The following is a 10,978-nucleotide window of genomic DNA, read 5'->3' as shown; positions in this document are numbered from 1 at the left end:
ATACATACATACAACATATAGTAAATGACCAAGATGGCCGCACCCAGAGCAGCAGCATCTTCACAGGCTCCCAGGGAGATCCCAGTTTTCAGGAGTTTTGAGACTGGCTCCGAAGTCCGAACCTGACTCTTCACACATTAAGCGTATGAATTATAGCCAAACCGAACTGAAGATTTAACACAGAGTCTGCAACACTGTAGATCAGGGCTATTCAACAAAACTGCCCAGGGGGGCACAGTTTCTGAAAGCCAACAGCTCGGGGGCTGAACATCCAGCGATTAAAATCATTATGTAAATAAACCAAAGTTGGCAATGATCTATTACCTTTTAAATTTGTTTATTTTATTGCTTTAAATCATAAATTGGTTGTCATCGTTCTTTGTTGAAATCAGGTTTCTCTTGTAAATGAGTCCTCGCGGCTCATTGGGATTTACCTGTCTAAATAAAGGTTGAATGAATGAAAAAAATGCAATAAACAGAACCCAAACCCACCACCCCACCACCCATCCAATTTTTTTTTTTTAAGGAAGTGGGGGCCGGATTGAAGTCACCCTTGAAATGACCGGAATTTGGCTGCAGTCCACCAGTTGAATAGCCCTGCTGCAGACGCTGCACCGATCTATCTGTCAAACTCACGCTCCATTTTTTCCTCACTCGTGAACAAAACCCAAAGATACTTGAACTCCTCCACTTGAGGCAGAACCTCACCGTCGACCTGAAGAGCGTAATCTTTTTCAAACTAAAAAAAAGTAATTGAAATTATTGTAAGAGTTCAAATAATGTAAGCCATTTTTGTTCTTAATGTCTGCTATACATGCTGCAGTAGAGAAGAAGTTACCTGTTGTTAATGAATTGTCTATGTCCCTGGGATTTCTATCTGACATTTCTTTACAAAAAATATATGGTAAATGGACTGTACTTACAGTACATTGCGCTTTTCTATCATCAAGATACTCAAAGATCTTTACAACACAATTTGTGCCCTCATTTACCCATTCATGCAGCACTCTACTAGATCTATACAAAGAATAATCAGTGCTTTATCACAGTCATACCCCAGTGGGACACACATCGGAGGCAATGAGGGGTTCAGTGTCTTGCCCAGGGACACTTCAGCATGTGACTGCTGGTGGACTAGAACCCCCAACTCTCCCATTGAAGGACATCTGCTCTAACCACTCAGCCACAGCCATCCAATATAAAACCATCAAACCAATTGTTTGATTTCGTCTAATTTTTTACCACAACAACTAACATCAGTGGCTGCAGCATACATCAGCAAACTGAGGAAAAAAGACCAGTCAGCAGTAAGGTAATCTGATGGACAAAAACATCAGAAGAAGAAATTTATTTTAGCATACAAGACCAAGATTTCAGGAAAGCTGTAAAATGAAACTAAGAAAATATTGTTGACACCCTGGAATGTGATAGTCATGTTTGTGTGCCACAGCCACCTTGCTCAGCTTCCCAGTACTGGGTTCTGATGACCCATGTCTCTTTGTGCATATTAGATGACAGCTATGGGAATCTAAATGCAGCAATATTGACACTTTGCAATTAGTGTGGGGTCATTGGGTCTGCTGCTTTTTTCACAGGATGTGAAGCAGGATTTGCACGATAGGAATCGTTTCTGGCTAAAAGAAAAACAATAATCACAAACAAATAAAATTAAACAATTATTTTGTCCCTAACTACTGTCCGCCATCAGGCTAATACGTCCAGAGGACCTGACTTAACTTTGTTAGACCTTTCTAGAAATGTTTTCTTTCACAGCTTCAAACCCCAGATGTGGCCTTTCTGTGTGACGTTTGCATGTTCTCATCATTGCATGCGTGGGTTTTCTTAGGGAACTCCAGATTTATCCAAAGGCTCTTATGGAAACTCCAAATTATCAATAGGTGTGTGTGGGAGTGTGACTGAATCCATCTGGTTTGTCTCTATGTGGCCCTGGTGGACTGGCAGCTTGTCCATGTGTATCCTGTCTAAAGACCAAGGATTGTTTGAGATACTGTAGGTGCCAAAATAGTAGTAATTTGCACATACTATCAGGTTTGTATCAACGTCCAACATTTCACTGATCACATCAACTCTGTGGATAAATACATCAAGTTCACACGAGAAGATGTAAAAAATGGCAGGCTGGTTTTCTTGGACTGTGAGGTCTCAGTCTCTGGTAAAGGACATTTGCAAACTGAGGTGTATCGCAAACCCACCCACACAGACCAGTATTTGCAGTTTGACTCCCATCACCCTTTGGAGCACAAGTTAGGAGTCATCAGGACTCTGTACCACAGAGCAGACAGCGTCCCCACTAACTCAGGAGACAGGCAGAAAGAGAAATCCCACACAAGACAGGCTCTAGAGCAATGTGGATATCCTAACTCGGCCTTCCTGAATGCAGAGAAGAAACCCAAACAGGACTCCAGTCAGCCAACAGGTGAAAAGGAGGAACCCAGACCCAGACCAGTGGTCATTCCATATGTTGAGGGAGTATCAGAGAAACTGAGACGTTTATTTTCTAAACATAACGTCCCAGTGGCTTTTAAACCCCAAAATACATTACGGCAAAGACTGGTTCATCCCAAAGATCCAGTCCCCCGGCACAAACAGAGTAATATTGTGTATGCTGTTCAGTGTCAGGAGGGCTGTGGTCAGTCTTACATTCATTCATTCATTCAATCTTTAGGACTCATTCACAAGAGAGACCTGATTTCAACAAAGAATGATGACAACAATGGACAACAGCGACAACAATAAACAGTTATAAAAAGTCATACAATTATTTATTATTTTACAAATAGGAAGGCAAAAATAAAAGAAAAGTAACAAAAAACAGCTAGATTCTAAGGCAAATGTAGAAAACTAAAAGCAGGAACGTCTGCATTGGTTCCTGCCAGGAGTCCAACAGATTCTTAAAGCCACTTAGAAAGGTCAAGGTCGAGAGCTACAATTTTTTTTGTAAGATATTCCAGGAAACAGGAGTGGAGTAGGAGAAGGCCCTTTTGCCTAGTTCAGTCCGCACTGAGGGAACACTGCAGGTAATAATGTCCTGAGAGCGCACGCTGTAGCTGCACTAACGCAGAGACATGTAGGAGGAGATGTATGAAGGCAGCAGACCAAGAAGTGATTTAAAGATGAAAATGTACCAGTGAGAGAGTCTGCATGAAGTTAATGATGTCCAGTTAACCAGTGAATACAGGGTGTGGTGATGGGTACGATAATCACAGCCAGTTATGAATCTTAGTGCACCATGATAGACAGCATCCAACATCTGCAGGGTGCTTGTAGGAGCGTTCATGTAAATAATGTCACCGTAATCAATGGTGGGAAAGAAGGTCACAGATACAAGGCGTTTCCTAGCATTCAGGGTTAGACAGGATCTGTTTCTGTGAGAGTAGCTCTGCTGCAGCTCCCAAGATGGCCGCTAACGACCTACACCTGGCGGTCATCTCCCTGATGAGCATCGACTCCTATTTAAGGCTGCAGTCAAGACTACTCGATGCTGGAGCATTGATTCCCTCCCGGTACTAGTGCTCTCAGCCTTTTATGTTCTCTAGTGTTCATGATACTGACCTTTGTGTTTTCTATGCCAGCAGTTCCTCGTTTTGGACGAACCATTCTTGCCTTGTTCACTCGACATCCTGTTGGGTCTCACGGAAACCCTGTCTTGTGGATCTTGGATCATAAAAGAACCTGTGGCTGGAACTCATGCATCTTGGGACTCCTGAACTCACTCCAGTACCAATAAAGCTGTAAGACAGAAACAAAATCAAAACTGTTTCTCTCGTCACTTACCTTATCTCGACCTGAACGAACTATTTCCCTCTTCCAGGAGTTCCAGTTCCAGGCCCCCTGTATATATTGTAGATATCTTATTTTCACTGTAAATAAATATCACTTTTTGTATCTCAGTCTTGTGTCGTTCTGGGTCTCGTTACAACTGGGTTGACCACACATACAACAGTTTCTGAAAGAGAAACCCATTTTAACTTTCAGTTTCTTTACCAAGTTTTCCACATGGAGCTTAAAAGAGAGATGCGAGTCGACCAAGTTACCCAAATATTTATAGGAATCAACAAACTTAATCGGGACACCATTTGAGGATGAAATCAGAGGAAGAACTGCTGGGACCAACTTCCTATTTGAAAAAAGCCTCCCTTTGCTTTTGTCGGCATTTAGGACAAGTTTGAGGTGGAACAAATCTGTCTGGATGATGTTGAATACAGATTTCAAAAGCCTTATCAACTGTTTTAGCTTGACAAAAAACAACTGTGTCATCAGCATAGAAATGTATGGATGTATCAGGGATGTTTTTACCAACATTACGTATGTAGATTGTAAAGAGGGTGGGTCCTAAGACTGAGCCTTGTGGTACACCATTGTTGACTGTTAAATAACTGGAGGAAGTACCATTATGTTGAACACATTGCCTCCACTCTGAGAGATAGTTAGAGAACCAACCATTGGTGTGTTCTGAGAAACAGATTTCTCAGAGCTTATGACACAAGATATTATGATCCACAGTGACAAAAGCTTTAGACAGGTCTAAGAAAAGTGCAGCACAATAATCCTTAGCATCCAGTGCTTCAACAACATCAAGAACCTTCAGTGAAGCAGTCGTTGTGCTGTGTTGTTTCCTGAAACCTAATTGATGGGGAGGTAAGATGTTAAATACATCGGGGAAACTAAACAGCCACTGGCCAAAAGGATGGCCCAGCACAGAAGATCAACAAGGCCAGGACTCTGTGGTCTACACTCATCTCCAGGTCAGCGGTCACTCTTTCAGGGATGAAGATGTGCACATCCTGGGTAGAGAGGAACGATGGTTTGAGAGAGGAGTAAAGGAGGCCATCTTTGTGAAAAGAAATCATCCATCATTAAACAGGGGTGAAGGCCTTCGTGTTCAACTGTCCCCCTCTTACAATGCTGTTATTGCTAGTATCACTCAGCCCCCTGTGAACAGTAAACAGCCATCAGTGTGCTAATGATCCATTGTTAGGCTGATGGTCCTTCTTGATCATGTGAGCAGCTGGTTTTGGTTGTCAGCAGCAAAACTGGTTGATCCACTACAAGAAGGTGCTATTTATAAGACTGAGCTAAATACAGCACCTCAGACTGAAGAAGTCTTTTGGATGAAAGACAAAACATTTCTACATTTTTTTTTGTTTTCTTTTTTTGAATGTCCAGAGGACCAGATTTAACTTTTTTAGATATATGGATGCAGTTAGAGAGGACATGGAGGTAGTTGGAGTGAGGACAGAGGATGCAGAGGACAGAGTGAGATGGAGGAGGATGACTCACTGTGGAGACCCCTGAAGAGGGAAAAGCCAAAAGAAGAAGATTGTTTAGTGTGATATTTGATTTGGGGGAATATTTTTATTACCAAGGCAGCTGATATGCACAACCAGGACACTTTGGTGACCTTTAATCCTGGTAGCATTAAGACTAGCCATTAGCTCTTCAGTCCAGTCAGAACTGAACTCTATTTTTACAAACTGAAGCTCTCCAATAGCTAAGATATTAATTCTTCATAGTATTACTACAAAACTGTGCTTCAAAATGGCCAACACATTCTTTAAAAGTAAGATCTAGGCCTTCTAATGTTGCGTGTGAAAGCTTGGGAAACCGTTGTCCTCTCTATAGCTCCAATAAGTCAAGTTGATGTCAATAACCTGGCCTTTAAATATTGATGAGGGTGATCGCCTCACTCACAGTGAGACCATTTCTGAGCAGCAGCTCTTCCTGTGAGGTGATTCTCATTCATAAGTCATGCCTCTCATTTAGGATGCATTACCTTGAATATCACTTCAGGACAATCATCTCTGCCGTGTTTGGGCCATGTCATCACACAGATGATTGAGAGAAACTATTAGACTCCGACCATTCACTGATATTATTGCACACCCCATTGCTTTTCTGTCTGGTTTACCTTTAAGCAGAAATAAATCTGACAATGTCAACGCTGATATGAAGCGACGTGCTCGTCATGCGTCTAGAAATTTATGTTATACAATATTTTACGCGTGGGGCAGATCTTCAACACATGGTGAAATGGACGGGATCTGGCAGTTCTGGATATATGGAAATGTGTCCGGTCAGAATGCCAATTTGGAGCGTCCGGCTGAGTCCTGTCGTGTTTGACGCGTGGAAATGTCACAGGGCTGCCTTCATTTCTGTGAACATTAGAGGCACATTCCTGTCCGGAGGCCCCAGAGACAAAAGCTGTGGAACTCCCCAGAGGATGGTGACCTAGAGGACATACGCATACCAGCTGGACCCAACCTCCACCCCCACACATAAATGTTACCTCGGTGCTGGGACCAGATATGTTGTATTTATTCTACATCCAGTTTATGACGTTTTCAGGTTTAATGCGTTGATCAGAGCGTGGCAGCATTTCTCCTACAGTACATTAAATTTATGAGGAATATAAAATTAGGGCACAGGAATAAACATATCTGATCCCTATATAAGTACTTTTGTGTACATTTGTTATTACTTACCCCCAAAAGACAGTCAGTACTGTTTTCATGTGTGTGCATTTGTCTATCTGTTAGCAAAATATCTCATATACGTCTACAACTGATTAACTTTTAAAGTCAAATAAATTCATGATGGCGGCCACATCCTTCACAGCAATTTTTTTGCTGAATATCTGTACAACTATTCAGCTAAAATTTGAAGTGGTAGTATCTGAGAGTCATTCTCAACGTGCACTCCATGAGCAGACCAGACAAGAGCTGCAAGATTGTTTGAGGTTAATCATATTAATGTTTTAAAGACTTGACCTAAACAGCTACATGATTTAATGATCTTAGTTTAAAATGCTAACATAAAAGGACTGGGCTTTTCTTTTTAGAACAGTGATCATCATTGGAACATAAGAGTGTCCATAAGTGCACTTGGCACCAGGACATAGGTCGTAGATCGATGATTGACTTCATAGTCGTGTCCTCTGATTTGCGACCATTTGTTTTGGACACTTGGGTGAAGAGAGGAGCTGAGCTGTCAACTGATCACCACCTGGCAGTGAGTTGGATCAGATGGCAGGAGAAGATGCCAGACAAACCCAGTAGACCCAAATGTGTATGTGTAGTGAGGGTTTTCTGGGAACACATGGCAGAAGAACCTGTCAGAAAGATCTTCAACTTGTACCTCCGGGAGAGCTTTAACTGCATCCCAGATGAGACGGGGGACATTGAGTCTGAGTGGGCCAGACTGTTGACGTAGCTACTTTGAGCTTTGGACGTAAGATTGTTGGTGCTTTTTGCAATGGTCATCCTTGAACTCTGTGGTGGACACCCCGGGTTAGGGAGGCTGGCAAGCTGAAGAAGGAGTATTTGGACCTTGTTGGCTGGTGGGACTTCGGAGGCAGCAGAGGAGTTCCAGAGGACCAAATGGTCTGCAGCCGGACGGATTGCTGTCTTCGGATCGAGGGTGAGGTTCTGCCTCGAGTGGAGGAGTTCAAGTATCTCGAGGTTTTGTTCACAAGTGAGGGAAGAATGGAGCCAGAATGATGGATGGATGGATGGATGGATGGATGGATGGATGGATGGATGGACGGACGGACGGACGGACGGACGGACGGACGGACGGACGGACGGATGGATGGATGGATGGATGGATGGATGAATGGATGGATGGATGGATGGATGGATGGATGGATGATAAATGATGGATGGATGGATGGATGGATAATAAATGATGGAAGGATGGATGGATGATAAATGATAAATGATGGAGGGATGGATGGATGATAAATGATAAATGATGGAGGGATGGATAATACAGTAAATATATTCCAATCTTTTGAACTCTAAATGTAATTTCTGTTATTGACTGACTTCAGATAGTTTATCATTAATTATAAACAATATATTTAGCTTTCATATCATCTAGCTGTTTTACGACTGTTGAATGAACTGAACATAAAAGGCAGTGTGAATGCTTATTGCAGAAGAACTTACTGAAAAACAGCTGGAATTAGCTTAAAAGCATGCTGAAATGTACTTTGTAGCTGAAATGGGAGAACAAGCCTAAATGAACAAAATAAATCAGAAAAACTTTGCTAAAATATTCTGATGCATGCTCAATAATCCAGGTAGAAAAATCTAAAAAAGTTAAATCTGGTCCTCTGGACATTCAAAAATCAAAACAAAGCAAAACACTTTTTTTGTTGTTGTTTTTGTTGTTGCTGTTTGGCTTTGTTTTGTTTTTTGAATGTCCAGAGGACCAGATTAAACTTTTTTAGATTTGCTAAAATAGTTTTAAATAAGCAGAAATAAGCACAAAAATGAGCAAATTATCTAAAGTAAAAAAAAGTTGAAATTCGCAAAAATAGCTGAATAGTAGCTGAAAATGCAGAAAGAAGCCTAAACTACAAGAAGAAAGTGGAAAGAGCTGAAATGATCTCAAATAATGCTGAAAAAGCTAAAATTAGCATAAAACAGCTAAATAGTAGCTGATAGAGCAGAAAAAACTGAAACTAGAAGAAAAAAGCTTAAAGGAGCATAAAAAGCTGAAATTAGCATAAAGAAGTTAATTAGGCTGAAAATAGCAGAAATTACTATGAAAACTTGAATTTTTCTGAAAACGGGTAAAATTAGCTAAAGAGGTTAGCTAAAAAGGTAGAACAAGCTTAAATTTGCATAAGAAAGCAAAAATAACACATTTTGTGGCTGAAAGAGGCAGAAATGAGCACAAAAAAGTGGAAATTATCTGGAAAAAAAAAGGCTGAAATTAGCAACAAAAAACAGCTGAAAAGCAGTTAAAAAGGCAGAAAGAAGCTTAAGTTACCAGAAGTAAGTGGAGTGACCACATTTTTGTTGAATTAGGCAGAAAAAAAGTTTAAATGAGTGCAAAAAATGTGGAATTAGCTGAAAAGATCAGATTAGCCTAAAACAGCTAAATAATAGCTGAAATAACTGAAACTTGCAGAAATAAGCTGAAAGGAGCGTAACAAGCTGAAATTAGCAGAAATAATTTAGAAGAAGCACAAAAATGTCATAGTTAGAAGAAAGACTAAAAAGAGCACAAAACAGCTGAAATTAGCAGAAAGTAGCTGAAAAAAAGTTTAAATTTGCAGAAGGAAGCTGAAAGAAGCTGAAGCAGAACAAAATGTGAAAGGAGCAGTAAAAGGTTGTAAATAGATCTAAAGATTTGAAGGATGTAAAATGAACTAAATTCATTTTCTATGAGAAAAAAGTGGCAGAAAAGGCTAAATATTTCAAGGATTCAAGGTTCTTTATGTGGTGGAACTAAATTGTGTACACAGAGTCCCAGTTACATCCAACAAAAGTATAACAAGTACAAGAAAAACAGAAATAAGATCTAAGATATGAACTAAGAAAAACGTCAACTAAAAATCCTCTAAGCACTAATAGTACAAAAACAATACGCCGAACAGCAGCACGAACATGAGACTGTATGAGCAGATGAACACGAATGAATATAGCAACATGAAATAGATCAGCAGCAACATGAAATAGATCAGCAGCAACATGAAACAGATCAGCAGCAACATGATGTGATTTTTTTCACAGTGATTATTCTGGTTAGAGATTCATGAGTCTAACAGCTTCAGGGTATAAGCTGTTCCTCAGTCTAGTGGTTCTACACTTAACATTCCTTAACCTCCTTCCTGAGGGCAGCGGGGCAAAAAGTGTGTGTGCTGGGTGAGTGTGGTCCTTCATGATGCAGGTGGCCCTCTTCCTGCATCTGGAGGTGTAGATGTCTGTGATGGTGGGGAGGTTGACAAACCTTTAGCTTCAAAAAGCCAAAGATAAACCAATACTAAAAGTCATATCAGGATTGTTCTGAAAGAGCTGAACGTTTTGATTTATGATTTGTTGAAATAGCTTGAAAACTGCGGGATGAGAAACTTGCTGAAAAACGTACAGAAGAAGAATGGATCACAATAGTGACAATGCTTCATAAACATTCACACAGTTATCAATTCTAATACCATTAATTTATTGTAGAATATTGTAAATATTTTTGAGGCAGACTGTTGCACTTGCTCTTAACCAAATAGTTGCTGTCGGATGTAAGTTGATGGTGTCAGGTCACCATCTTTGCTCCTCCACATGTCACAGAAGTGAGCAGCAGACAGGACAAGAAGTGGACCTCCAGCTGTCTCCTCTGCAAGGGTGGAAGCAGTGAATTACAAATTGTCACATTATTGTAATTTAATGTAGATTTTTGGGGGGGTTACTTGTACTTTTATGAGTATTGCTTTCAAGTGTGTAATTTTACTCATACTTAAGTACAATTTAGACCATGTAATCTACTTTGCCAGTTTTAAAATCAGAAGTCACTATTGAGTACGGCTGCAATTTGAATTAATACTCAAACTGTTCATCTTTGTAGCCAATAAGGCTCTCAGATAGTGAACGTGTCAATTACCTATGACATAAGCAAAGGACAACTCTGTAGAGAATCGTTTAGAGTCTTCTCTTCACAGCCAAACGAAGCCGGATAGACTCTGTTAACTTAGAAAAGCAGCTCCTGCGGACACTGAACCAAAGGTTCAGAAAGTGAAGGGTGACAGAAATGTCAGAGTTTAAAACACTCACCTGCCTGTTGTTCAGTGTATTTGGAAAAGTTTAAACTTTTCTATGCCGGTTCAAAAACATGTCTGTCTTTCTTTTAACAAACAAATTTCCTGCTTTATCTACATTTGTTTACAAAAGAAATGGCCATAGTGTAATTTTTCTATACTTTATTGTTCATCTGAGAAATGTGCTTTGAATACAGTAAATCGAATTGAATACCTTCTATTGACAACACAATAAAACATCAATTGATTAAAAAAATCATTAAAACTCTGAGTAATTTTTGAGAAAATTACTTTGTGCTTTTACTTAAGTATTTTTACAACATCAGTACTTTTACTTGTACTTGAGTACAAATTTTCAGTCTTTTCACCTCTGCTCCTCTGTGGCAGTGGACAGGACCTCCAGTTGTCTCCTCTGTGGCA

This window comes from Nematolebias whitei, chromosome 17 (assembly GCF_014905685.2).
Source record: "Nematolebias whitei isolate Nwh7 chromosome 17, NemWhi1, whole genome shotgun sequence".
In the NCBI taxonomy this organism is placed as follows: Eukaryota; Metazoa; Chordata; class Actinopteri; order Cyprinodontiformes; family Rivulidae; genus Nematolebias; species Nematolebias whitei.
This window is presented reverse-complemented; position numbering follows the sequence as displayed.